General features: G+C 50.5%; 1 protein-coding gene across 2 annotated transcripts in view; it reads left to right on the top strand.

The window, feature by feature from the left end:
• Positions 1-27,902, top strand: part of LOC143427313 (uncharacterized) — a 194,791-nt gene that overhangs the window by 20,398 nt on the left and 146,491 nt on the right. The window contains exon 1 of one of the 2 annotated variants that reach the window (XM_076901341.1): positions 13,883-13,959. The exons of the other annotated variant lie outside the window; for it this stretch is intronic. The gene's annotated coding sequence lies outside the window, so the exon portion shown is untranslated. Of the gene's footprint in view, positions 1-13,882; positions 13,960-27,902 lie in introns of those variants that run through there. 2 annotated transcript variants of the gene reach the window in all.

Here is a 27,902-nt window from a genome sequence, read left to right as displayed (position 1 = left end):
CCGTGTATCGGTTCCAGAACGCGGCCGATATAGGGCGCAGTGTACTTAAAGAAAATCGCGGCGGTGGTCGTTCAATCTTAGCCGATGGAACCCTGGTTGGAATGCGAATTCAGGGCGAGAAGTTGGACGGTCCGGATAAATCGTCGAATAATTCGGAAGTTGTTTGAATAGCCGTCGATCCGAGGGCGAACTTTCCTTCCACCCGACGGCGGAAGCGGTCGATCTTAATTTTCCATCCGCTTGAACGGGGTGTTAAACAGCTCGGGACTCATTGCGCCGTCGGAGGTTTTAATTGAAGTAACCCGCTGTTTACGCAACGAGCGTAATCCCTGGCCTGCAGCGTGATTTCGTCCGCCTTCCGCGGGGTTACTACTTCCCGGGGGTTCCTTTCCGCGAGTATCTGTTCTCTGTTTTAGAGCGCGCAGGATTAGCGCGGGATTATCGCGAGATATCTTACTTCGCGTAGAACGCTGGAGAATCGCGGGATCCACGTTGACGCGCGATACTGGAGTCGTAGTTATCCCCATTCTTGCGAACGAAAGCCAAGAAAATCATTCGTCGATGGAAACAACAGCAGGGCACGCGAGATCGATTGTATAGGGGAGGTTAGATACCCGCACGACAATAGCCAAGGCACGTGGCCAGATCGTAAACGTGGGAGTCGTTTCTGGTATGATTCATCAGGAAACCAGTTCCAGATAACCGAGATCTTTGCCTCTCGATTGGTCTCCGGTGACCCATCCGAACCTAACTTTTCGAACGATCCTCCCCCAAATCTTTACATTCATACCGTTTATCAGAAACGCGAGGTAATTAACAAGTCTGCACTCTATATTAGATCTCTGGCGATTGTCAGGAACGTACGAGCGATACTTGGAACCGATCCGGAAAGAAAGACTTAATCGACACTTAATTGGTCCGCGTAAACAGGCAGGGATGAGGAGTCGCGAGGGAGGGCCGGGCATCAAGGGTGCTCGTGGAGGTAATTACTCGCTACTAATGAGCAGCGTTGCCGGGGTGCAATCGATAGCACGTCAAACAAGTCGAACTACGCCGGCATAAGCGGAAGTTAAGTCGAACGAATAGAGGGTGGAACCGTAGGGGGGATGGGGGGTAGGAGAGCGAACCGAGTGCGCCACGGAAGCAAATGAACCGAGTCTTCTCCGACGTTGTCCTTTCATCCCGACTGATTCTAGCCGGCATTGAACTGCACACGGGGAAGGCTGATCCCCAGAAGGGGTCCAGATTTAGATTGTCGCGCTGCACCGGCCCGTACCGGGCGTATTAGACGAGTTGTTTGATGATCCGGCAAATTCGACCGACGATATCCCTCTCGCAGGCTCGATCTCTTGTCTGGAACGAATGTCTGGGTTTCTTGGAGAGTGTGGCTACTTTGGGTTGGGCTCACGAGTATCGTTCCAAGGATTCTTCGACCAAGGGTCAGCTCGCGACAAGAGGTAAAGAGTGGAGAGACGTTACAGTCACGCGCGCTAATGAAAGAATCGCTTGTCTTCTTCGGTGACATCACTCGTAATAATCGCTGACCGTCGTTGCGAGATTGTTTCATAAACAACGCCGGATTCCGCGGCGATGCATCGTCGTTTCGATAATAAAAGCTGCGGAACTGCTGTCAGAACTCGATGCCAACTTGAACTGGCGTCACTGGCGATTAATAATTCTTAGCGACGGGCTCGCGACGAGTCGCTGACGAATTTATGCGATCGCCGTAACATCGCGATATCCGATGATACATTATCGGGCTTTTTAATTGCACAACTTGAACTCTGCCGGTGACGCATCGCGTTCCAAATCCGAGTGCACACGCAGGAGACACGCAAAGGGTGTGCGTCTGCGCGTAGATAGAACTAGGCACCCTTAATACCAAGATGGGAATCATTTTTTTAGATTTACTGATATAATCACTGGATTTAGTGTGCCTGGAATTTTCGATCTAGGGCTAACTGCCTCGCAAAAACGGATATTGACAATGGGATTAGGTACGTCGGATACTACGGAGGGCCAAATTTAACGTTCCATGGACCCGATCCAATTGATAAAAGTGCCCTGAATTATTATGTCACTCTAGAGAAGTGAATACAACGTCCAGACTTTTCTCTCGTACACGGATGATAAATCCTCTGAGCGAATCCTAAAGAAAGCAACCCTGACAGCTATAGAAAAGCCACCTTTTCTCCTACCAGAACTCGCGCTTTCAGTTATACTTATAAAATGCCTCGAGAAATCGTCTATAATAATCAATACTCGTCAGAATCCTCGTTTAATGATCAGAAATAAAAGTACGTTTCTTGTCGCGATACTCCACTCAGCTATCAAGAGTATTAATAAAATGGTAACACCGGCAGTCTCGTGCAGGCCCGTCGAGGCCTTTAATTTTCTCGATTTAGTTTCTAACGAAGGACCAGCGGAAGGGTGACACGAAGAAAACAAGGGCAACCAGCCTGGGAACCCCATCGAGGTCTGAGGTCTAGGTCGAGGCGCGGGGAGACGGTTCCCAGCTATTTCGCGCGATAGAACTTATCTAATATAGCCGGGTCCGCGTCACCAATAAACCGAGAACTAGTAGCGAGATCTCTGGTTCCTTTACACCACGCAGCCGCACTTTGCCGAAACTTCGTTCGCACTTAGGAGTCAGGACCCACGAAGACGAGGACCGTTTCGAATACCAAATAAGTCTCTGGGAAGTTCGTGGCGAGTCCAAAGCAGATCGACCCTCTAAATTTTTTAAAGCGACTCGCGGTTACAATTCCCTGCCTCGTGTATTCAATCCTCCAGACCTGTACCAAGAGGGATAATTGAGAAAAGACAGAAAAAATTTGGTCTCCTATCTAAAATTAATTCCTTCGTTCTATCATCGAGGAACTAGGGAGAAAGAGAGAGAGAGTGGAGAAAGGTACATTTATGTTAAGGGTTTTCTCGTTGCAACTTTCTGGTACGAGTCATCTCTTCATTAGAGGCTAAATGGAGAAAATTGAAAGGACCATATTCAAGGCGGTTCCATGCTGTAAGCAGCACGAGTGTCGCTCGAACGTATTTGCGGCTGGCTCGATTCGAGTCGAGATCGTGGAACGCCTCTGTTTGTCAATCGTTTTAATCGGCGTCCATTGGTTCTCGAGGGCTTTGTTTCGCGAATAGTTGGTTCGCGAGTGCCTCGAGTAGAGCAGCGGCTGAAGTGGGACGAGCAGACACTGCGGAGGACAAGAGGAAGGCATTGTTGAAAAAGAATTGATTCGAAGAGAATGGCGAAGATGGGTTCAACAATTTTTAAATACAAATCACAACAGTGCAATTCGTAAACAATCAGTCGAAAGGGAATAACCGTGAAGACGTTCAACGTGAGAGAAGTCTCATCGAGAAGGTAAGAGAGCAGTCTACGAAAGCTCGCCCTAAGAAGCACTCCTCATCGCCTGTCCGGCGGTGTAATTAGTTAATTAACGCGAGGAGGCGCGCGCCTCGAGGGCCATCTAAAAATCGTCCTCGTTCGACGGTACACCCCCGGTGAAACGCTGCTGAAAAGCGGCCTCTGCACCCGCGAAGTGCAACCTCTTCAACGCGCTTTGTTAATTCCTCATAGGTAGTGTCGTTTCACGCCGCTTAACACCCTACCTTCCGGAAGCCTATTAACACTTTCGAGACCAATGACGTTGCATCTACTAGATCTTTTTCCAAGGTAAACCTTGCGGCTGATGGCTGATCTGCAGTCAACTGCCTTCCCTCTATTTAATTAATTAATCTCTAGGCCAGAAGATGACTTGTTTTATTGGTTAGGCTGTGGTTTACTCTATTTTGTATAAGATTAGGGGTTAATTTTTCTTCTTTCCTTGGAGAAGAAGGACCAATTGATTCTACTTAAGCTTTTCACTCTTCTCGATGTCCGCTCGGTTAGGAATAATGGTACTTGGGAGAGAAATCGGATATACTTGAGGTGGTGATACTGAAACTTTTAATTATAAAGTCGTGAATTATTCTTCATCGGATAGTGGGATGATATTTCATTCTAACTCGCGGATTCATTAAACCGACTGCGCGCGGACACACTTGAAGGGCAATCCCCCAAGGATTTTATTAGCGATTGTGATGGATTATGATGAGATTGCCTTACCTACGAATTTAATAATCATTTTAGACCCAAATTGCTGTTCACCAGTAAATTGTCTTTATGGAATTTATGCAGCGGTTTTGGCGTTTGACGTTAAAGCAGTTCCTTTAGCCGTGGATTAGTGGTTATTCCTGCTAGTAAATTGTTATATTCATTGGGGAGTACGCTTTGAAGAATCTGTGCAGCGGTTTCGGTGCATTTTGCGCGGGGTCTCTTTGACCGTAGTTTAGCAGTCACGTGTGGAAATACTTCGCGTCGTGCCCGTTTCAGAATTAGTTTTCGGCGAACATCGTGCAACGCGATAGCGTCCGTCTTTGGGGAAACGCAATACCCCGCGTCCGTTGGACGTCTCTCAAAATTGAAAAGAATCTTCGCCGCAAACATAATTTGAACTAAAAAGCAAAAGCAAAAAAAAAGGGGGGGGGGGGAAAGAACGAAAAAAGGAAGAACTGTAACTCGTTACCTCGGCAGGAAAAGCAATTCCGTTGTAACAGCAAACCTTGCCGGGTTAAATTACCTCTTTCATCGCCCGCGAGAAAGACCAGTCGCGGTATTTTCCCCGTCGACTATCGCATGAAAAAATCTCCACCTCCGCGTTTCCCCGGCAAATAAAAAGATCGGCCAACGGTGTGTAACCGGCGGAGAGAGGGTTAAACGTTTCTGTCGTTCGAACAAGGGGTTGAAACGAGGCCCAGATTTCACGAAAATTTGCACGCGCGTGCTTGGTGCGGTGCACGAGGAATTCAGGAAGTTTGTTTCGCTGTTTAGAATATTCGTGGGTTCACGGGGAAATGGCGCGGGGCTGGTCGCGGGACACGGCGAAGGGGCGGGCGTCGGTTGCGGACCATGAACGCAAGAATTAAATGCGGCCAGCGTTTCGCGACCACCCTCGTTTTTCATCCCCCGCTACGGCCACCCTCTCCGTTCGCCTCCGTTGTCCCTTTCCGCCTTCTTTCTCCGCCCTTTTCTGGGCCGGCTCGTATTTAGGAAATTGCTAGCTCGACTGCTCGAGTAACCGAGTGTTATTTTAAGAGCGAGAGCAATTAACGCTCTCACCGGTTACCCATGCAGCCGGCGTAATTCTCCCTAGGGATCGCGAATATTTTTAACTGGCTGCACGGCACAGCTGCCAGGGAACGAGATACGAATTTTTCGAGAATCTTGTTGCAGAGATAGACGCGTGTTTTATTCTTCTTCTTTTCCATTCTTCCCTTTTGCCTCGCCGTTTCCTCTCCTCTCTTTCTATCTTTTTTTCTTCTCTTTTCGCTTCGCGCAGGAACAATTTCGCAGTGTTTACCCTCTCGTTGGAATTTACGACGCGTTTCGAACGGTCTCGTACGCTCGAAATGTGTACGCTGTTTTCGTTGACCATCGCCTCTACGCGCAGCGGGCGAGGATCCTTTTTTAAAAACCTCGATTCTGCGAAAGACGAAACCTGGCGATGAATATTCATATTGGATTTCTTTGTATCGCCTACCGCACATGTTGTCTCCCCTCCTCTCCTCGTGTTTGCGCAACGAATGTTCGCTCGGATATTTTTCCAGTGATGCCGCGAGTTTTAAATTGCCGCATCGGAGGACATTCGTTCAAGTCGAGGTTAGGTGTTCCTAACTTCCTCTCTTGCCATAACAATACTGTAACGTATCGCTTCCTTTTCTGACTCTGATTCATCGCCAACAATCATTCAATTATAATTCACAACTCTAACAGCGGTAAACCTGAGTTAACCTAACGCTGATCCACTCAGGTTCAACGAAAATCACTGCTATCCGAACCGTTGAAAGTTCAGCATTAACCCAATCCATACCTAATTTGATCCGGTACAGGTATGAACTTTGTCTCGATTCAAACTTAATCTGATTTAGCCTGACCTGAAATCAGCCATTAGTAATTTTGGTCCAGTTTAGAGTTAACTAGATCTAACCAGATTTAACATTTATTAACATCGCGTTCGTGTTTCAGTCCTGACAGTGACCTCGGCGTTAACCTGGTTCAATTTAAATCTGACCTAATTTTCTAACCGCTCCTCTTCTCGGTAGTCCCTAGTCTACAGGGTTGCCAGCTGAAAAGTACAGATAAAACGTATGTAATAACGTTAAGAACTAACGCTCCGCTGGTCTTTGAAGCCGACAAAGCAGTTATTAACATTGGATTTCCCGCTGAATGGAATTCGTTCACGTTAATTGGACCGCGAGACAACGAGGGTTGCGTCAGAAATAACATTCCGCTAATCTAAATTCTAATTTCCACGTAATTAGTATGTAGTTTCCGGAAGCTTTCACACCGTCTATCCTAGGCACGCATTATTGCATTAGTCACGCGTCTCGTGAATGTCATATTACCCGTCCGCGTGCCGTAAGATTACCCGATACCGCGACTCGAAAAGGAACAGGAACTCGAGGAGGAGTCTCGCGAACGTCGACGCCATCCGGGCTTCGTAGATCGTTCGAGGGTTCGCAGACAGGGCGAGACCCACGGAATTTCACGCGACGACGCAACAGTTTTTTTTTTTTTTTCTTCTTCTTTCCAATTCTACCCTCGCGCTTTCCGCTCGACACTTTGATCGCGCGACAACTCGTCTGCCAATGTTCATTCGATCCGGAAATTACTAACCCCGCTCGAGCCAAGGGACAATGCCTGCTCGGTGAAAGAACAAGCAGACAGACCTGTCCGCGGACTAAATTAATTAAAGCCCCGCGGGCTGCGCGCGCGTTTCAATTGACTGACGTCCGACTAATTTTCGATGAATTCCTCGTTGCGTGCGCGTTCCACGATGTTAATAACGCGCGCGCCTCCGAACATTCCCACCCCGGCCATAATGATAACCGTAACGGGCCAGAAAGAGTCGAACAGCCGTGGCACGGGAGCGGGACGGAACGCTGGCGAACAATTTGAATAATGAAAGTCGAAACGAGCGGGCCGCGCCTGCGAGCCACCACCCCACACCCGGTACCAAATAAAAACGCACTCGAGATTTCGAATTTACGAAATTACGCGAGCCGTTTTGCCGGAGTTTCAATCGCGACGCGTCCCCCGTCGCTCGAAATAATTTCATCGCTAATTTCACCGTTGCCCGGGGATTCGTCGCGATCCGTCGCGAAGGTGCGATCGCTGGCGTTTCGAGAACGCTCGCACTGGCGCCAGGAACACGCGACATTAAGCAGAAACGCGTGCGTCCACGTTTCGAGGATCGTTCGTTTAATTGTAGTCGACGAGGGCCTGCTCCGTCGACCGGAAACGCGCGATAGACCTTCCTCCCCGTCCACGGGACCGATCGTCGAGTAAAACGCCGCGCTGAACCTTTAAATCCGAATCAGTAATCGCGTACGAGGCTTTCGAGCTTTCAAACGGCTGTTGGACAAACAGTGGAGTCCTAATTATACGTATCAGGACCCTGGGAAAGTCCTGCGAAGGTATCCGCGGTGAATTCAATTCGTGGAACAACTAGAATGAACGCGTCGAGCGTGCATCGCGAGTCGAACTCGTCCAACGAGCGGAACTTTTTTATTACTCTTCTTCAGGAGGCCTGTAGGACGATGCGTGAAAAAGGAGCACGGAGATTGGGTCGTAATCGAGGAACCTGTCTGTTAGATAGCGTAGAGAAATTGTTGCGACACGATGTGCATTTCCATGCATTTTTAATTTAGAAATATCGAGACGAGGAGTGAAACTCGATTTCGATTCTAGCGACAATTTATACGAGAGAACGCTACAAGCATACTTAATCCTGAAAATGGCTGTTTTATCGGACAGTCGCGCGTCCGTTCGAATTTTTTCCCGCGCTCTATTTACGCAGCACGGTGGAGGATTATACGGTTACCCTTTCGGCTATGTTTATGCACTTTATCGAAGTAATAACGAACGGTTAGAGGCGGTTGGATCGCGACTGCACGGACCGCTGGATGGTGCACGCGATTTTTATTAGGGACGATCGCTGATACGGGACAGGAAAGCAGATTTTAATGCGCGCACGCGACCAGCCGTTTGCAGAGTTTGTTATTGAAAACACCCGCGTTTCGATCGCGCGTGCGAAAAGTACACCCGGTTGAACATCATCCAACGAGGCGCTGAGCGAGGAGACGTCGACTCGAAAAATCTACTTCCGTATTTAATTAGACGTCCATTTAGAGTCAGCGCGAGGCAGCCCGCCAGGCTTCACAGAGATACCCGGGTTCCATTCTTCAAAGGAGGAACACCATAAACGACTGTCCCCGGGGAATTCATATATTCCCGTCCGGCCATAACTGTAACAGCCATCTGCCGAGCTGTCAGCTCGTCGACCGCCGCGAAACGCGGCCGCACGCTTTCTGCACGGGATTCAAATTGCGCCGGGAGAGGCCGTAAAGTGAATCTTCGGTCCCTGGTCGCCGGATGTAGCGAGCTTTTCACTGTTCCCGGCGAAACTTAACGGGCTCCGCCCCCGCGCGTCACCGCCTCGTATCGACGGACGCGCCCCGGCCGTACACCCCCAAGTTTTGCGACGAAAGTTGCGGGAAACTCGGGCCAAAAGCTCCGGGCCACGTTCGACCGATCGCGAAAACGCCGTCGACGTCCGTGCCCAGGTAACTCTCGCGGGACTGGACCTCGGCTCCGACTGTCACCAGCCCTGCCTCGAAACGGATCGATGCATTATTTCTGAGACGCGGCGAAGCTGTTCCAGAGGACGATCCATCCCCGTGGGACTTCATTGTTCCCCGTGATTGTTTCAGGCTTACGGGCCACTTTTATAGCCGGTGTTTCCCGCTGTCTCGCGGAATTTATTTACCAATTTCTGACGGGACATCCGACCCCTTAGATTTTTCGATCCTTCCTCTAAGCGAACCGGTTTCAAGGGGGTTGAAAACGTTCTCGAGTTCCATTCGTCGGCGTTGCCTCGTGCGTTTCCAAAGGACTCGTTAAATTCAACGCGCGACCACACGTGAAACGGATAGGTTCGTTCCATTTTTCGTTGGTCCCGAGCAACGATCCGGTACGATGTAATGCAAATCAGCTGCAACCCTCGCTACCCTCGAGCAGAAGACGTTCACCTTTTATTCTCCGGCGGAAACTCGTGGAAAGGAGTTTTTACTTAAACCAGCCTCGTACCACTACACGCTAAACAACAAGGATAGCGGGACGGCTACGGCTACAGCCTGTTATCTGGTCCCTTCGCAGAATATTACCGGTATCGTTGCGGCGACTCGTCTTTTTCCTACCTCGCCACGCTGTTCCAATTACGTTCACCAGGTCTCTGCCTCTCTCCGTCCTTCCCCTTCAGACTCGTCGAGCAGCCATGTATCGAGACTCGAACTGATAAAACGAACAAATCACTGCACGTTACGAGGGCCGCGGGATCTAATCTCCGCGCCCTCGAATCACGTGACGGTAATTAAAATCCATAAAAAGGTGGCAGGAAAACAATGCTCGCGCGTACTGAAACATTCCCACACGTGAAGCAATCATCGCCATCGACCCTCGAACCAAACCGATCGGGGCCGCAGTCCACAAACACGTAGGCCGCAAACGTATTCCCTTTGACCTCGATCACGACCAAAACACTCGTCATCCCCTGCACGCGACCCTCGACCCGTCCGCCCTCCTCCCAGCGCAAACAAAAGAACAACAGCCAAGCATTCCGATCGCATTATTTATTACTCGAGATCGTCGAACGCGCGTCGCTCGCGGGTAAGCGCGATGGGGGTCGACGCGTCGCGCGTGCACGCGACCAGGTCTCGTGCATCACGCAGCCAACCGGCGTTCTCACCCCCGCGGCCTTTAAAAGGCCTCCGTCCGCGATGGGGGATGGAAAAAGAGCGGAAGAGGCCATTTAAGCTGAACGTGGCTCGGTACCCAACTGAATAACACAAAGGCGGCGTTTCGTTCCCCCCCTCTGGCTACCCCTCCGCTGTGGTTACAGGCTTAATGGCGTAAATAGTCACTCCGCTCGACCGTCTACCGCCAGCCATCCACCTTGGAATCCTCTCTCCTTTGCTTGCCAGGGAAACTCGATTGCGCCTCGAAAGATGTGTCCCGTTTGTCCAGAATTGTATGGAACGCGCGTAACCTGGACGAGTGTCCTCATTTTTTCTCTCTCAGTTGGGTTGGGAAGAGGGTTCGGATGCGATGATTTCTGTGGTGCAACGAGATCGCATTGGATTCGTTGGAGAGGCGAGGTACGATCTTGTTTGGGACGAAGGGCGAAGAAAATCCTACCGCGTCGTTTCCTAGGCGCACCAAGCTGCCAATTAATGTAGCTGGTTATTGTGCGGCACGTTTCGGATGATAATGAGCGCGGATGAAACACGCGGCGGTCGTCCATTAGCAGAAACGAGACTGTTGGCGCATCCACGGGGTGTTTGTGTCGAAATCGATAACAGTCGATGCCGGTGGTAGCGCGAATCAGCCGATTGAAACCCGACGTTGGCCCCAATAACAAGCAACTGGCGCAATATTATCGATGGAACATGATGGATGCACTTGCCGCTCCTTCCGCTCGCTGTATCTCGAAAACAGGGGCTCGCTTCGCCCCCTTTTTACCCGTCGCTACTCCCGAGAACGTTCACCGGGAGATACTCTATTTATGACGCCCGAAGGTTCGACAGTTCCGAGTGAATTCGAGCGCAATTCTTCGCGCGATGCGGAACACGCTCGCCGTACTTATCTCGTTAACGTGCTCGGGAACAGTGCCCTGAAATGTATTAGTAACTCGCGGCAAACACGGGACGCGGATCCTCGAAATCGTTGAGACGAGCGCGTCTGGCCCTCGACACCTGAGCCAACGCCTGGTGGAACTCGCCTCGGCTCAGACGGGATTTAATTGGACGTTTGTTCCCAGTCGCAGCTGAGTGAAATCGTTATTCGATCGGCAATCGACGGGACGCGCTGGTCCCAGCGACAAGTCGAACTGCCGATCGAAACTGGCGGGGTGGTTCGGCGAATTAAAAGCTCGAGGCGATGTTTTTCTCTCTGGGGCAAAGAAAACATCGTGGACCGAGGGGGAGTGGAATAGTTGGACGCGCGGGGGGGAACGGAAATCTGAAATTGGAGTGCGGGGTGGGAAACGAGGACAGGAAACGGCGAGAAAACATACGAAACACCGGGTATAACGCGGGAGGTTAAACATTAAAGGCTGAAAGTGGAGCAACAAAAATACCCGCGGATAGAGTCGGCGGGGAATAACGAAAGGTAAAGAGCGAAAGGGGGCGAGATTGAGAGAGAGAGAGAGAGAGAGAGAGAGGGTAGTAAAAAATTAGCGAGCGAGGAACGCGACCTGGCAAAAACGCAGCCTCGGTGAAGGGTGGAAGAAAAACAAACGGGAGAAAGAAAATGGCGGGAGGATGAAGACGAAAAGGCGGCGGAAAAACGGGGCTGCAAATGCGACCACTTTCGCGCTCGTGCAAGAGAGTAGTTTCAGGGTGAAAAAGAAGCTGAGCAGCGCGATAGAATGAAGAAGAGCCGTGACGGAACTCGACGGAGACAGCGAGACCGGCTACTATGCCCATTACGCGACATTCTCTCTCTCTCTCTCTCTCTCTCTCTCTCTCTCTCTCTCTCTCTCTCTCTCTCTCTGTTCCTAGCGTGCTAATAATAATGCACTCTGTGTTGTAAAGCTCCGGGACCAACGGATTTAATCCAGCCGCTACGTTGGCCCCGGTCAATTCTGCTTCGTCGAGGGTTGAAAGAAATTGGAAAAACGGCTGGAGGTGTGGAAAATTCGTTTCCACGTCGGAGACGGTCGTTGAAATTGCTTGTTTAAGGATCGAACAGTCTGTTAGTTTTCGAGTATCGACTTCCCACTGAAATGCTGCTACTGGAAACAATTAAGCGAGTTAGGTCAGTGCCGCCGACCCGGCTACACGCCATATGGTCCCTACTACATCCTTAACCTCGCTTAAAGGCACTCGAACGTCGTAACAGGAAGATACACCCATAGAAATCAATCTTTGGCCCGAATAAAGCCTTCTGCTGCCTACATCTGTTCGCGCAACCCTATTTCCACGTTAGCGTTCATCCCCATCTTGGCTCCTTTGGCCATCCCTCACCGTCCTCACCCCCAACACGCCCTCTGCATCCTCCACGGTCATCTTTCACCCACGGAAGTCTGGCTTCCAGCTGGCCTGGCGCCTGGGCCGTCGCTGAGAAATTTTATAGGAACGACCGCGCCCACTGCTCATTAAAGCAATTAGTACCTGTAGCTGGTACGGTTGTCCGGTTCATCTTTCCCGTCCGTTTCTGCCGTCGCGGCGTGTCGGTTTCCCTCCTTCTTTTATCCACCGTTCGCGCCTAGCCTGCATTTCTGCCCGCAGTGAACTAGGAAATTAAGCGGAATTCTTCCGCGAACAGGCGTGGCCAGCGTGGTATTAATCCTCCTGGAGGATCACCCTGCCGTCGTCATGCATCCGTCCCTTTACGCTTGAAACGGTCAAGAATCCTGGACGCTGGACAGACGTCGCCTCCGCTTCTCGATAAGCGTCCCACTAGCCGTTCCAGTTGAATTTTCGTGCAACTTTAAATATCCTCTAATGCGTCCCTGCGTGCACGTCGCTCTTTTCCGTGTTTTCTCTGGCGATGCGAGCGTAGAATGTTGTTCCTGATTACAGAGAAGGTTCGCATAATGCTAAACTCGCATTTCCGAATCTCAATCAGTCCGTATTGTCCCGTCGCACGATTCCCAGTCCTCCCATTCGAAGTCGCGCGGCGGTCATTTTTTAAAGGCCGTGAAAATTCCCGCAAGATCGCGCGGAAAAATTTGCACAATTTCGAAATCTGGACTTTAACGCGCTCGCGCTCGATAAAGGGGACGAAGCGGAGAACCCACGGTCTCCCGTGTCGGCCTGTCGCGCAATTAAAAATATGAATCCGACCGCACGGTGGCCGGGAACATGGCCGCAAGCAGGGCGAGGCACGTACGCGCAAAAATTACTAGGATTCGCAGCGGCACGGTTATGCACTCGACCAAAGTTACATATTTCCCAACGCAGACCGGTTGACCCGCTTTCGCGTCGTCCTGCTTCATCCCTCCGCCTGTCCCCGCTCTCACGTATCTTCCCTCTCTGTTATTGTCCGCGCCTCGTATGCACGTCCCGGAGAGCTCGCGTGATTTTCCATCGCGCGACTATTGATTACTCTCTTTTAGTCCCGCGGTTTCCTCTTTTTCCTCTTTTTCGCTCGCCGGCTCGTTTCGCCGGGACCGCGTTTGAAAAATGGCAGAGAAACCCGAGGGAGAGCCGGCAAAACTCCGTCGCATTCCTCCGTGGCATTTTTAATACGTTCCAAAGTGTCTCGATTAAAACGAAGTAAACGCGCCATTCTTCTCCCGCGTCCACGTCGCCGGGCGCGTCGAAGCCGTAAAAACGCAAAGCGGATGAGCTGACCCGCGGTTCGTTCAACTGCGAGACCCTGGAAGGGACGGTGGCTCGCTTAACCCCTTTAAAAACTGGGTGGGGCTTTGTGTGTCTTTCGTTTGTTCCCTTCCTGCACGCTTTTGTTTCCGCGATTCGTTTCGAGGCTGACACGCGTCCCCTTTGACGCTGGCTCGCTGCCTTTCCGAGACGTTTGATCGTCGACTGGCAGAGATCGCGACAGGACACGAAGCGCTCGAACCATGTGCTCGAACATCTTTCTCGGTTTGGTGGACTTCGTTCGCTGGACCAATAAACGAATCTTTTGCGAACGACGCGATACGGTTTTCTAGATGGTTGGCCCCACTGAAACGCGACTGTAGACTAACCGAGCTGTCGACGCAACACGTTCTAACATGTTCCACGATTTCGTTTGTTTCAGAAGTAGGGGGATAAAATGGTGTGTTATGGATGCTCGTGCACCGCAACTGCTGAATCTAGCTCGAGAACGGTTGAACGCAGGTAAGCGCGGTTCCATTCCGAAACGGAGTCCCTGAAAGTTCCTCCGCGCCTCCTCTCGACGCAACGAAACCCAATTCTTGTCTACGTTTCTAATAACTGGGGAGGATCTCCCGAAATTCCTTCGAAATTCATTCAGCGTACGAGCAGCGCAACGTTTCCGTGGCAAGCATACCGGGTTCAGGGGGTTGGGGGGGTTGAAATTTGCGAGCGTGCAGTTATTACCAGGGCGAAAGAACACGCTTTGTGTCGGCTGTCTCCCCTTGTCAGCCTCGTCCGGGGTACAAAAGGATCCTCCTTTGTGTCTGATCATTTTTGCCACGGCCTCGAGAACCGTGTCGGCCGGTTTTATCGGGCGTTATCCGATCGCTGCGCGTTTCGACGCGTCGCAAAAAGCCCGATTGATCGAGACCCGACTGGCTACACTCGTGCCATTGTCACCCAATTTGAACGGGATCGTCTTGCCAGGCAGGAGATCTCCTCTTTCTTTTGCATCCGTCCTAAGACGACTGACGTTCGCAGCCTCGATCGCGTCTCCACTGACCGAGTGGTCCTTTTCAGGTTAGCCATTCCGTCCTCCATATTGTCTCTTGGCCCGTTTCCGTTGTTATCTTTCAGAAACTCCATTGTTTTCGTTATTGATTCTGTCGATGCTGCCGTTCTGTTCGCCTCGACGGAAAGCAAACCGCGATTTAACATACCAACCAAGGCTAGGCTCCCTACACTCTCTCGAGTGTCTGTAAATTCGCTGAAAGTTACTTCAGCTTTTGCGAAAGGCTAAAATACGCTCGTGGAAACATCGCGCGGACTAATTCTCGTTCGTTTCAAGGCAAGGACTAAAGGCAAGGCTAAAAGTTGCTTGATTTTTACGGAAGGCTGAGATACGCTCGCAGAAACATCGCGCGGACTAATTCTCGTTCGTTTCAAGGCGAGGACGATAAGCCCGTGAGAAGGATCGGGAAACCGGCGCGGGGCACGATGGATACGTCTTTCCCGTCACGTAGCGGCCGATGGCATTATGATAATGCCGCGAATAAGAAGGATTCGGGGTAGGAAATGCGAACGATGAGTGAAGTGCCGCGGCAGGGACGTTAGCTCGACTCTGGCCGCCCTAATCGAGGCTCGATTTTTCATTTTCGTTTACGTGCCAGCCCAGTCAACACGATCGGCCTTTTCCGCCTCTCCCTTTCTGTTTGCCGTGGAATTGGAACACGTCGCGCGGCGGTGATGGCGTGCGCGCCTTGCGAACAATTGCGGCTTGTTTCTACCGTTCGCGAGAGTTTCTCGGTTATTTTTCCCGTCTCCGTTGCCAATTCATGGCTCCTCGAAACGTTTATTCGGTTAGGTCTCGAGCTGCCTCGAGGAACGGTTAGGGTGGGCAATCTTTTTCGGGGGATCGATGGTCAGCGAGGCTTTTACTTTTATATACGTTGTTCGCGAAACCGATCGTTGCGTTGGGTACAGTGAAAAGTTCCAAGTTTACTTCCGTTCGTATCGTTCACTTTCCACGTTCTTAAATTCGACCAGTTATTTAAGGAACGGATCCTCTATCTTCCCGCGGTCGCGCCACCATTCTCTCGCATTTCCACTTCGAACGACTCTGTCATTTCAGCTCTTTAGGGCCGCAGCTTTCTTTTTTCCATTTGATACCGTTTCTTAGCCATTTTTAACTTCTCTTACTCGGCGAAAGGCGAAATCTGGAAAATTTATGGAAACGCTGGAAGAGCTTAATTCGCGAACACGCTTAATGGAATACTCTGAATTTATGGCCGCTGAATAAAATATGATTGAGCCGTTCCAGGATATCACACATCTTGAATAATTCCCCGATTTCTTTACGCGCACGCGGAAGCTGAGCGCGCGGTTCGATTTTACCGTGGCCGTCGATACAGAAAATGAACGCGTTTAAATAGTTCTAACTAAAAATATATATCGCTCGCCATATACCGGATTACATTTTAATAACCCTCCGTCGATATTACCCTCGAATCGTCCATTAAACCTCAAGCCAGCCTTTCGCTCCGATAACGGATAAAATTCAGCCCCGAAATAGCGAAACCTTGATCCGGTGTAGTTAATCCTGATTTGAAACTCTGGGCCAAGTTAATCCAGTCGAATCGAACCTGTCCTTTAAAGGATTCAAATCCACCAGACGGTGCCCGGAACGCCTTTCATATCCCCCGCAAATTTGTCCGAGAACTATCTCAGAACATTTGGAACCGTCCATTAATAACGACAGGCGCGATGTAAAATTCTACCCAATAATGTATCGCGGTGGCAAAGTGTCAACCTGGTTTCTGCACTCCCGTGCGGATCGTTCAGGGCGCCTCTAATTGGACAGAAAGGTAATTAGAGGGTTCCGCGTCCGGTGAAGCAATCTAGGCTGAAAGTGAACCGCGAGATTTATGGCGAAGAAAAGGCCACGTAAGAAGAGGGTGAAGATCTATGGCTCCTCCTACCGGTGTACACGATACAAACTCGGATGCCTGAGCCTACACCCACGTTGGCGCCAAAAGGACTGTATGCTATAAGTTAAGTCGGCGATACTCGACTCTAAATTGATTTCTGATTTCGAGAAACGTCAGATTTGATGGTAACCGATACACCACGTGGTCCTCCTCGTCGTCGTCGTTGGGAAAGCGGTAATTGGACACCCGTTAGACGAAATTTAAACATCGAGCCAGGGATTGGTCCTGAAAAAGCTTCCGTGTAGCGGTCTATGACAAACGTTCGACGGATTTCCAGCAGCGTCTCCGTGGATTATATGAAACACCAGCGCGGAATCAATGGGCGGAGGAAGGGGCGCGGGGTCGTAGGAACGTTAATTCGAATTGTCAAATATTGAAGCTGCTGGCCGGTTGAATATCTAGTCGAAATCTGTCGCCCGACACGGTGTAATCCTATTACCAGGGCTTACTCTTTTTTCGCAGTGTACACCGGGTGTCGCTTGGTTTTTGGCGTCCATTTGTCTGGCCCGTGTTGTTGCCAAAATACTAGTCAAATTTATCGACTGACTGGCGGTCGCTGCTATCATTCATCCGCGACTGTTGGTCCAATTCGCAGCTGTCTCGACAATGAAATGTTCCTTTCGAATTGCTTTCAACTTAAATTCGGTCAGAATTTTGAATTCATCGCGGACCCCCCGTTCCTGTCCCTCGACCGCGCGTTTCGATCATTCCTCGAGATTATTTCGCTCGCATAAAGAACTTGTTACGAAAGCAGCACTTTCCACCCCCGGATTCAAGCCCAGCCAGGGCGACGTTCGGAAACGCTATAAATTAGCCGATACTGCGAGCCAAGTAGCGGACTTAAGAACGCCCGGCGAACTTGTAAAGTATTTCGCAAGTTCGGTTGGCCCCTTTTAAAGTCATTAAACATTTTTCCATCGGCACTCTGTCTCCTGCGCGCGGGGTTCGCTCATCTTCATCGAATGAAAAAAGACGTCGACTCGAGTCGAGTCGAATTTGCAGCCGGCGCCCGCCATTTTTCCCGGGTCGTTCTTCTCGCAACATGCCCGCGCTGCTTCCTCTCGTGAAATATTAATCTCCAAGCGGAAGACCGACGGAGCAGCACTAACAGGGGCTCATGTAATATTTAATTATGTCAGAGGGATCCTGGAGCGAGGGCAAACTGACGTCGACGACCGAGATTTCGCGAGGATGTCGCCCCTCTTCGAGACTTGCCACCTACCACGCCGGCTATCCACCTTTTTCTCCAACCGTCGACGTGTCGAACGTCTCGGGAAATCCATTTCTCGCCTATCCGCGATTCAGCCTCGAAGAGATTCCGCATTAATGGATTCCGTCCTGGCAACGGCGATTCGAAAGCCAGCGACGCGCGCACCCGAGGACTTAACCGAGAGCAGCATAGTCCGGCGGTTTTGGGAAAATTGGCAGCAGATTGGGTTTGCGGGCGAACGTTTGACTGTTCCTGGTCACGTGTACCTACCTTCTCTCATGGTAATCGCGGATAGCTACGGGTTAAGTAGCGAGCCCATGGAGCGACGCGCTCGAACCCAGGGACCTCCATTAGCCGCGATAGAGACTCCGCGTTAAGAGTGTTAATGCGACTCACGGGGCTCCTCGCCTCGCTGCTTCCGGTCGGGCTCGATTTCGGACGCAAACTGTTCTTACGATTAGCAAACTCGAGCTTCTTGCCTCCTTCGACGGACAACGTACACGCAGACCCCTAAGAAATACTCGCAACCAAGTTCACCATTCTTTTTTCTCACTCGTCTACTGGAATAATTACGAAGTAACGGTGTGAGAATGTTAGCGGAAGTAGTCTAGCGGTGGATGGAATTTTTGTGCATCGACGGAAGGTTAAATCTGTCTGGGAATCGCGTCGCAGAGGAAAAATGAATCCACTGGAAGGGATCGGATTGAACTCTCGTGCCTCTTCATAGTCGACGTTTAGAGAAAACACACCGCGAGGGCATTAAATTTCCCGATTGGAAAGATTAAACACTCGACGTCAAACACACAATCCTATTGATCGAGTCGCAAGGAACTTCTATTGCTGTCCGCGATTCCGAGCGGAATGGATCTCTTTCGCCGGATAGATGGAACAAATAGTTCCATTAATCTTCGATTGCTTACCCAGGCTGCATATAAAATTACCGATTGTCGGCTAGGTTTGACAAGCCTCGATACGCGTCTAAGTGCAGGTTCGTCCTCGATGTCTGACGGAAAACGAGTGCATACGAAGTATCGATTACGCAGCACGAAGGGTTACAGGAAAATGGGAAACGATCCTGGCATTTCGAGCGATCGAAGAATCGCAGGACGAGGCTGATCGATATTCGAAGGGCGGCGATATGTACGCCGATTATTTGGATTAGCAGAGCGTGTTCCGCGATTGGTTTCATCTCGAACTTCGTTTTCGTACGCGCGCAGGAAAAGTTGGCGAGCCCGCGGACGTCCAACGCGGTATGAAAGGAGAAAGTTAGTCTATACTTGGGAAATATCGCTTTTAACGCCGTCGTCCACCTTGCCACCCCATTTCTCCGCTAAAATGTCGAGGCGGAGTTGGCAACTTGCACGACGGAATCCGGTTCATACCGGTAAATTATTCAGCCTTTTCACTGGGCCCCTCCTGTCCCCCCTGCGCTCCGTTGACCGGTTCAGTCGCATTGTTTCAGCTTTTTCACCGACTCCCACGGGCAGAGATTTTCGTCCGTGGGGTTCGAGCGTCTTCGAACCGGTTCGAGAGACTTCTCGCCTCCTCTGAAGTTTCACCTTTCTTCGTTCGAGGCATCTGAAATTAATGTCGAAGCTGGATCCTTTTCCAACGAGCGATCACGAGGATTAGAATCATTTAGAACGGATGTAAGAGCGGGTAATTGGTTTACAAAAGCGCGCGCCATCCCTCGAAGAGTTCAATGGAACTAAGAAGAGACGCGTCGGGGTGGTTCCGAAGAAGCACGAGTTGAATATAAACAGCTCGGAAATTTAGTTCCTCTGCAACAGCTAAACCCTTACTTGTGTAGCGGGAATTAGATTATTGTAATGTAATTAGAATTCCAGGACACCCTTGAGGATTGCACGGTGAAATTAGAATTGTAGGATACCCTTGGGCGTTGTACTGATCTTGAACGTTCAGCGGTAGAGGATAGAGCGCGCGGGAGGATCGAGAATTTAGACCCGTTTGAATCGTTGCGATCGCAGTTACTCTGTTTCGTTCCTGATAACCCAGATTCCTGCGTGCAGGCTTCATCAAAAGTCTCGTCCTCGTACCGCTCGCCAATATCCATGCTTATCGTTATCATTTACCAAACGATCGGATCGCGAGTCGTAAAACATCGCGAGTAGCGTCGAACTCTCGACTTCTCTAATCCGTAACACGATTCTGCAATCCCTGCTCGATGCATCCCTTAGCGTTCGCGATCGAAGTGGTCGCCCAAGGGCAGCCAAGCTTCTAACGGGTTGCGCGCAGGATTTAATCGGACAAATTAAGAACGACAGCGAAAAGTGGAAGACGTTTCCGCGAGAGCAACTCAGACGGTTCCACTCTCTCCTCCTCGTCTCTCTTCCCATCGTCTATTTCTGGCTACTCGGTCAGCGTCAGATCCCGCGGGATCCCGGCTACTCGTGGCTCCCTGGCCGCTTTTGCCCTTCTTCTTTGCTCGCCGCTATCTGCATTTCCATCACGGGTATTTCCCGCTGCTATCTGCCGGCTCTATCGGTGTGTCCGCCGCGGCTTTCATCCCGCTCTCCTCTCATTTCTTTTCCTCGTCCCTCCCCCTATTTCGGTTCTTACACCCGCGGCTGGTCCACGGCTGAATCAAACGACGCGCCCCGGATTCCTTTCCCCGGGACGAGATTTGCATTCGACGCTAACGATGTTGCCTTTCTTGTCGGCCAGCCCAGGGTAATGTTTCCTCTGTAATCGATTCTAGGCCGCTCCGTTCACGTGGCTTAAATCAAGTTCCCAGGCGTGCATCGTTCCGTCAAAAGGACGCGAGTCATTGACGCTACTGTGATTCTTCTTACGTTCACCGAGCGTCTAGTTGTTCTTAACTCTTTAACGATTGCCAGGATCCTATTATTATTACAGTAAACACAATATTAATAGCAACGATATGGATGCAATAGTTATTCTAATAATATTGCCTGTTAATTGTTTCACTTTATTAGCCCCTAACCTCTAATACTTGAATTTAAACCCCAACGGATCCACTCGACTGCACTCTTGGAAAGCATCGTCGGTCCAAGAGTTACTCATCCACTCGATCGAGATCAAAATCGGCGATCTCCCAATAAAACTTTTCTTTTCGCTACGAGTTTCCATTTGCCATCAGAGCCGTCTCCGGGTCCTCCTCCACCCTCAGTAAGAAGCCCAGCCACGACTGCCTCCGTCGAACGGCTCCCGTCGATTACCATCGCCTCTATTTTTCACGTAGCCTCCTCGCCGTCTTCCGATACACGCGGCAAAGCGAGGAACGGCGAAGCCAACCCGTTGAAAACGGTCGACCGTCACGGAATTCCCCGGCTAGAGAGGAATAGCAACGAGCGACGTCGTTCCCGTCGAGGCCGGATCTCCGCCGCCGTCTCCTCATCCCCATTCCGCTTCTGGCCGGCTACTCCCGTATCGCTTTAGCCGTGGTGGCTCCCCTTTTCTCTTCCATTTCTGGCCGTTCGGTCAGCGTCAGATCCCGCGGGAGACCAGGTACTCGTGGTTCGTCGAAGGCACCTTTACTCCTTTTTCCACGGACTCAGTCGTCGTCCCCTTCGCTCGCTCGCTCGCTCCCTCAGCTGTCCTCGCGCTCGCCTACCGCCCACCCCCTTCGCTATACTTCACAGGATAACGTGCCACCGACGATGGCATTCCCGGCTCTCCTGGACCCGTTCGTTCGAGTTCGTCGAAATCCTTAAGGACGTCGTTGACCTCCTTTCCCCGGACGCTTCTGCAGCTCTCCCGTTTTCAGGCTACAACCTCTCCTACAAGCCCTCCTCCGCCTCGCTCTCTACCCCACGACACTTTAGCCCCCGGGGCTGGCTCCGCTCTCCTCTTAACCGGACTGTGCAGATTCAATCTCGGCTCGAGCGGATCCTGTCGTCCTGGTTGGTAAAGAGGAGAGAGAAAGAGAGAGAGAGAGAGAGGGAGTGAGGAGGAGACAGAGCAGGGAAGTCGACTCGATCTCGAGACTTCGTTTTCGTGCGGGGCCGGGAAGCCTCGTGTCGGGCCCCATCAACATAGCAGCGATGTTATCTCGTGAGTCTTCCAGGGAGATTCTTCCAGCTAGCTGCCGCGAGGAGGGAATCGAAGCCGGGGTTGTCGCTTCCCTTAACTCTTTCCTCTCCAGCCTTGTTCCCCCCGAGCTTTTAGGGGATGATCGTTATGGCGCTTGGCGTCCCGGCGATTGGGGCGAGCCCAGGGTTTTCTCTCTCGCCTCGTGGAGACACGGCGTCTCGCGATGGTATTCGGTTGATCGTCAGCAGGCTTTCGCGTGTTCCTCTCCTGGGCGTACCAGTGTTTCGTGGACCATCGACGATCGTGGAGAACAGTTTCGAATATCCGATAGCGCTCCTCGCGATGGACTATGGTAACGTTCTCGGTTACGAGACGGGGCGGTTCTTTTCGCGAACGCTACGTTAATATTTCACCGCGTCTGTCCATTGTGTCGGCGGTTAGAAGGGAATAGCAGTTAATTAGTTGCCAGTCATCGGTTAATTACTTGTCTGCCCTCGTGTCAGTTAGTAATTAATCAATCGAGTAACGAGAATTTATTCTCGTTTCCCCGCAAGACCATCCATCGGGTTCTTCGTGTTATTCGAAAAGTCTGGGCGAGTTCCACGCGGGTGGATAAAAAACACGTCCTCCTCGCCTCTCGCGCGGTACCCGCGGTTAAATTGGCTGTATGATGTTTTACATAATTTGAATGAGAGCTTAAACAGCGAGCGGGTATTGATCACAGGTTGCATTACAATATCAATCGAGCCTCTGGACACTGTTCTCAGGTTGATTGTATACAGCATTACAATATCAATCAAAGATCTACACGTTGTTGCTGTATTGATTGCACATTGTATTATAGTATCCATAGGGGGGGCACGGAATGTATGCGCATTAGGCGGGAATATCGATCGCGGTTCTAAACAGTATTTTCATACTTGTTGCGAGCCGTAGCGCGAAACAGTCGTCCACAATTAATTGCATTTCTATGGTATGGTACAGCATTAATCAGCGCTGCAAATTACGTCTCCGCGTTATCGATTGCGCTGCTCGTGTTATATCGTTCGAAACAATCGCTGGAGTTTTTCGATCGCTCGCAGAGAGAACGTTCTGAAATATGTGCGCCGCTTTTCATCCCCCTCGACCTCGGTTTGCAGAAAATATTTCGATACGTAAATCGTTTTATTTGACGATTCTCCGCGTAGTTTACCTCCGATTAATCGTTACGTTATTTGAACGTACGAAGTAAACGTTTACAGCTAAACTAAACACAAGTCACGAAGCTGCCGAGGGAAACTCAAATACGACTTTAAAAGCACCGAATTTTGACAAACAGAGCCGCGTATTTGCTTCGAATTGATCGGCGAAGGTATACGCGAACGGACGAATAAAGGGTCGAGTATCCGACGCTTCCAATTTTCCAAGATACACAATTTTACCTTTTATACAAAATCTTCCCAAGAAACGAATCAAATTTCGCATCTTCGCTGGCAGAAACTCGCATCGTCTTCGGTACACAACTACATTCATCCTAAAAAGAGAGCATTCCAAGCAGAAATCAGTTGCTACGACTTTCAAAACCGGCGCCAATCGATGGCTCAACCTGTAACCTGTTGTCGTCGCCAACCTGCGCGATGCGGCGATTTAAATATCGCTCAGCATCGAGGAACGGTTTAACAAAATTGAACATTTGCTAGGGTGGCGATTGCCGCCTAGGGACAAGCGTTGCGCACGGTTATCTTATCGAGTCGCAGCATCGTGGTGTTCATTTATCTTCCGCAGCCACTCCGTCATCGAGGACGTTATCGTGGGACGGGTAATTTAACTAAACAAGCCGATTCCGCAGCGAGCCCCGTAAACAGGGTTTCCAATTGGTTTCCAATAAATCCGCCTAATGAATAAGTTCCATAAGTCATCCGGTGCCCGCGATGCACGCTGAAACATCATTCGTTACGAGCGTTTCCGTTCTGGACGCTGCGTTGCCCCGGCTGAGTCGTATAAACACCGATGATCCCGGCCGTTCGATGGAAATACGATGATTTTGTCGTTCGACGAGATATTTACGCGCGTGCTCCGCGCTCGTTCGCTCTTCGTTAGCGTCCAGGGTAACGGCACGAATTACGCTTCATCGAGGGGGTGGTGGTTGGCTTCGTTTCGCGGCTCGAACATCATCCCGCCTCACGGATTTATTCAGACGCTGTATTGCGATCGATGGCGGACAAACGGCCGGGTTTTAAAATATACAATGCTAGGCCTCGAGGGTTGAGCGACGGGGCGAGGGCGAACCAGGGGTTGACGTTATTAAACTTTCAACGGAGGAACGAAGGCGCGAGCGTGGTTTGAATCCAACCGGGAGGATTTCGTGCGGAGCTGTGTCTTTTTCGGCTTACATCCGGTTGTAACGAGCGCCGCCTACGCGGAGGAATCCTCTTGGGGGGGCAGCCTGTAGCGCGAATTTTAATTAGAACGTCGCGAATAATAAGCGTATGAGAAATATACTCACTTTTCTGATCGTTCTTTTGATTCTCGCGTGGAGGATTTTAATTGACAACACCATCATTGGTGTCTAATCAAACTCCACTGTCGTTACGAGAAAATACAGAGCTGGAGCTACAAGATCTAGTTTATACTCGACGAGTTACGAGAAGACGATTACACGTGGACGAACCAACGTCGTGACGTAAAGTATCGCGAGGATTATTTTAAAACCGCCATCCTAATTTCCAACGGAGCGAGAGGAATCCTGTAGCGAGGAGCCCCGAGGAATCCCAATAACTTTTTGCCGCGAGTAGCGGTGCAGGCATGGCTGCGCGGAGACGAATAAGCAAAGCGTCGCAACCACTCGACCCCTGTAGCAAGACGAAACACGGCGATGCGACTCCGTCCTGGTCTCGTTCAGACCGGTTCCCAACCCTCCGCCAGCGAGACCCCAACCCCTTGGCTCGTCAAGTCGATGTCACTCCAATTTGTCACCGCCTTGAAACCGACGATTCACCGCGCGGCTCGGCTCCCACCTTCGCGACCAAACCGTGACAACGGTCTGTAGCCGAAATTTTTTCTTCCCCCGCGGTGAGCGTAATGAACCGCATTTTCACGGGTGTCGCGACGCCACGGAGTAACTAGAGGGAGGGTAGGGGCGGTGGAATTTCCGCGATCGTTGGCGGAAAAGTTCGACGGTGCCGCGCGACGAGTCGAGGCGCGCACTCTGGAATCAAGAACAACAGATTTCGCGACGTGTAGACGCGCACGAAGGTGTCGAACGACAATTTCGTTGGCAAAGGGAGCGGAATGGGTGCGATGGTTACCGCCGAGCTGGTCTCGTATCTGCCGCGTTTCTCGGTTTGGGACGCAAATCAGGATTAATGACCTTTATTCCCGAAACACGGTTAAAGCCACGCCGTAGTTCGGGAGCTACGGTTGGTACCCGACTTGACGCGTTGTTCAGAGATGTTAATTAATGCTCGCCTCAACATGGCGGCCTCTTTATCGGCTTTTCTATCCCAACTATTTCCGCGCGTGTTCGACCTGCACGCAGAGCCCATTCAACGGATTCTCGCGTCGCCAAGTAAATCGATTCGTCATAGGGTTGCGACATCGAGCCAGTCAATTGGAAGGTAAATTGAAAAGTTTATTTGCTGCGTCGTCGCGCTTGTACGTTCGTACCCTTCTATCGAGGTTCGAAGATCGCTTGGAAATCTCGACCAACGTACGATCGCGATACCGTTAATTAATCGAGCTGGTAAAAGTGAGTCTTAATTACGACGTCGTTGTCGCGCACTGTTCGCGTCGCTTGCCAATAGGCTCGATGATCCATAACTCCATCCTATCGCGATGCTCGAGCCTTGCTCTACGTCGCCACTATCCCCCGTACAATCGCGTCGTGCTCAAGGAACATAAATATCCTACTAATTTGCCAGGTCGAAATAAATCCTGGTCGCCTGCGTGGACACGCTGGCCCATATTTGTGGATCCCGTGGCTGTGTTTGTTCAGGCTGGTAAATTTCCCCGGAAATTTGTCGCGCGAATGCAAACGGACTGTCCTGCGGCCGCGCGCAAATCTCCGCGTCGGTTTCACTTAACGCTTTCTGAGTTACGATTTCCCATCGGGGAGGTTTCCGATTTAAAAGTTACGCTAATATCGCGGAAGGGTACGAGCGCTCGTTTCCCACGTGTCTCGTTCGCTGTACGCTGCGGTAGGCAAAAAAGCAAAAGTTTTTTTTTCCCCCGTAAATGATCGAAAAAGACTCTCCAATCCAGCGCACTTCAATATCTCTGGGCGTTTTCGAAATTGAAACAACTGCAATCTCGCCGCTCCGCTTTTCAGCAAAGCAGAGAGCGTTGCATATCAAAGCTCGCGTCTCGCGCGGCAGGAAAAACTGAAAAACCCCCACAGCCTGGAACACGAAATCCCTGCTGAACAGCGCCGCAGTTCCGCCGCGTGTTTCTAATAATAAAAAAAAAAAAAAAAGAATAACGTATGCATATACATGGTGGCGAGTAATTCGATGGAGAAGTGTGTGTGGGGTGTCTCGTCGCGAGTTTCGACCCGCGCGCGAGCCCATTCCGGGATTTTCGAGCGCAGCGCACGTGTCGCGGCACAATTCCTCGCGAAATGACGTTTCGACAATGAATGCTTGTAAACGAGCGCAACGCCAGCCCCGTAATTCGTGCGTGGGATAAAATTCCTCGGCCGCTCGTCGCCTAGCTTTGTTAAACGCAACTTTCAACCCCCTCTGCACGCGCGCGCACGTGCCCGCCGTTAGTTATCGATACTGTTGCGTTTCCTTGTCGACGTGGAAAGCCGTTTCGCATGAAAAACGCGTTTGTTCGTTGCTTAATGAAATGGAATTTTATGTACACCGTTTTGATAGTAGCTGGATGAAAATTCGACGGCTGATTCTGTAGAATAAAACAAGACGAATGTCAAGAATAACGAAATCTCGGTTGAAGCTTCCTTTTTGAGAAAAACGTTTCTAACGATGCGGTGGTGGTGGACACACACGCTGATGGCGGAGGCCATTTCGATGCGAGTAACCCTACGTGGTCAGATAGAATTTTTGTCGCACGTTTCCTCGAAAAGGAGGAATCAAACGCGGTTTTACTGTTCTTAACTTTTGTCTCATTTTAGTCTGTAGTGTCGCGTCTTAAATTTTATTGTACAGTTCTCTTTATTCGCATCGCGTATAATTTTATTTGTCGCCACATTTTCTATTCCTCGCTGGTGATGCGAGGGAATGGAAAGAGGGACGCGAGCCGCGCGCAATTTCGTGCAATCGGCAACAGTTTGACCGCGGGCGTGCAATAAAAATGACAAAATAAAGACAAGTTCGCAATATGAAAATCGGTGGGAACGAGGAAAGTTCCGAGCACGGAGAATAAACTATCGTGATGCATCGAGAAAAATAAAATTGTCGGCAGTTATCGAGGCGGACTGGCAGCTATAATAATCGATCTCCATGCAGCCAGCCCTCGAATCGAATTCGAGCGTTCCGCTCTCCGGACAGGCAGAAACAATGACAACGAATGTATTGTGCCTGTTGTATCGATGCTCATATTGTTGTAACTGTTTCCAACGGGAGGAATTCTTTGGATGTCCGCCCATATAGATTTCCGAAGGCTTCCGAAATAGAATGGAACCAATACTTCTCCATTTTCTGGACAAAAAAATAAATTGCAATTTACGTTATCAATTTTCCTAGCGCACTTAATACACGCATACACGTTATAAAAATTAAATAAATATCAAAGATATAAGAAATCTTTTTTTAAAAATAATTGTACGCTTTTCTTTGTGTTTCAGGTAAGCCATTTGGTCTGTCCATCAATTATTTCTTAAAAGTAAGTACAAGCGCAACTCGCCCATCGAACCTCGACCTATCACGATTCGAGGACACTGGAAATTGCTACGAAACCAGATTCCTGCCACGATCGATTGCCAGCCGAAATTCCGTGAGGGAATCGAAAGATCGAAAAAGAAAGGACGCTCGAGAAAAAGGGGGTGACTGGGGAGTCTTGGCTAGAAGTTGGGCTTCCAGCAGGGAGGTGGAACTAAGATCAACCTCTCGGCTGACGAAACGACAAAGAAGCCACAGGAACGCTTCGCTCGAGTGGCCTTTCACACGGCCAGGTAAATGGTGAACGCTGGCAGGGGGTTGGATCCGGCGTCGAAAGGGTTGACCCAAATGTACAATGGCGAAGAAAAAGGCGAGGGGACGCGAAAGAGAGCGAGGCAGAAGTCACGCGTTGGACGCGTCGATACACCTGGCTAGGTT

This window comes from Xylocopa sonorina, chromosome 9 (genome assembly GCF_050948175.1).
Source record: "Xylocopa sonorina isolate GNS202 chromosome 9, iyXylSono1_principal, whole genome shotgun sequence".
Classification (NCBI taxonomy): Eukaryota; Metazoa; Arthropoda; class Insecta; order Hymenoptera; family Apidae; genus Xylocopa; species Xylocopa sonorina.
Note: the sequence above shows the minus strand (reverse complement) of the source record. Positions and strands in the feature narration are given on the sequence as shown.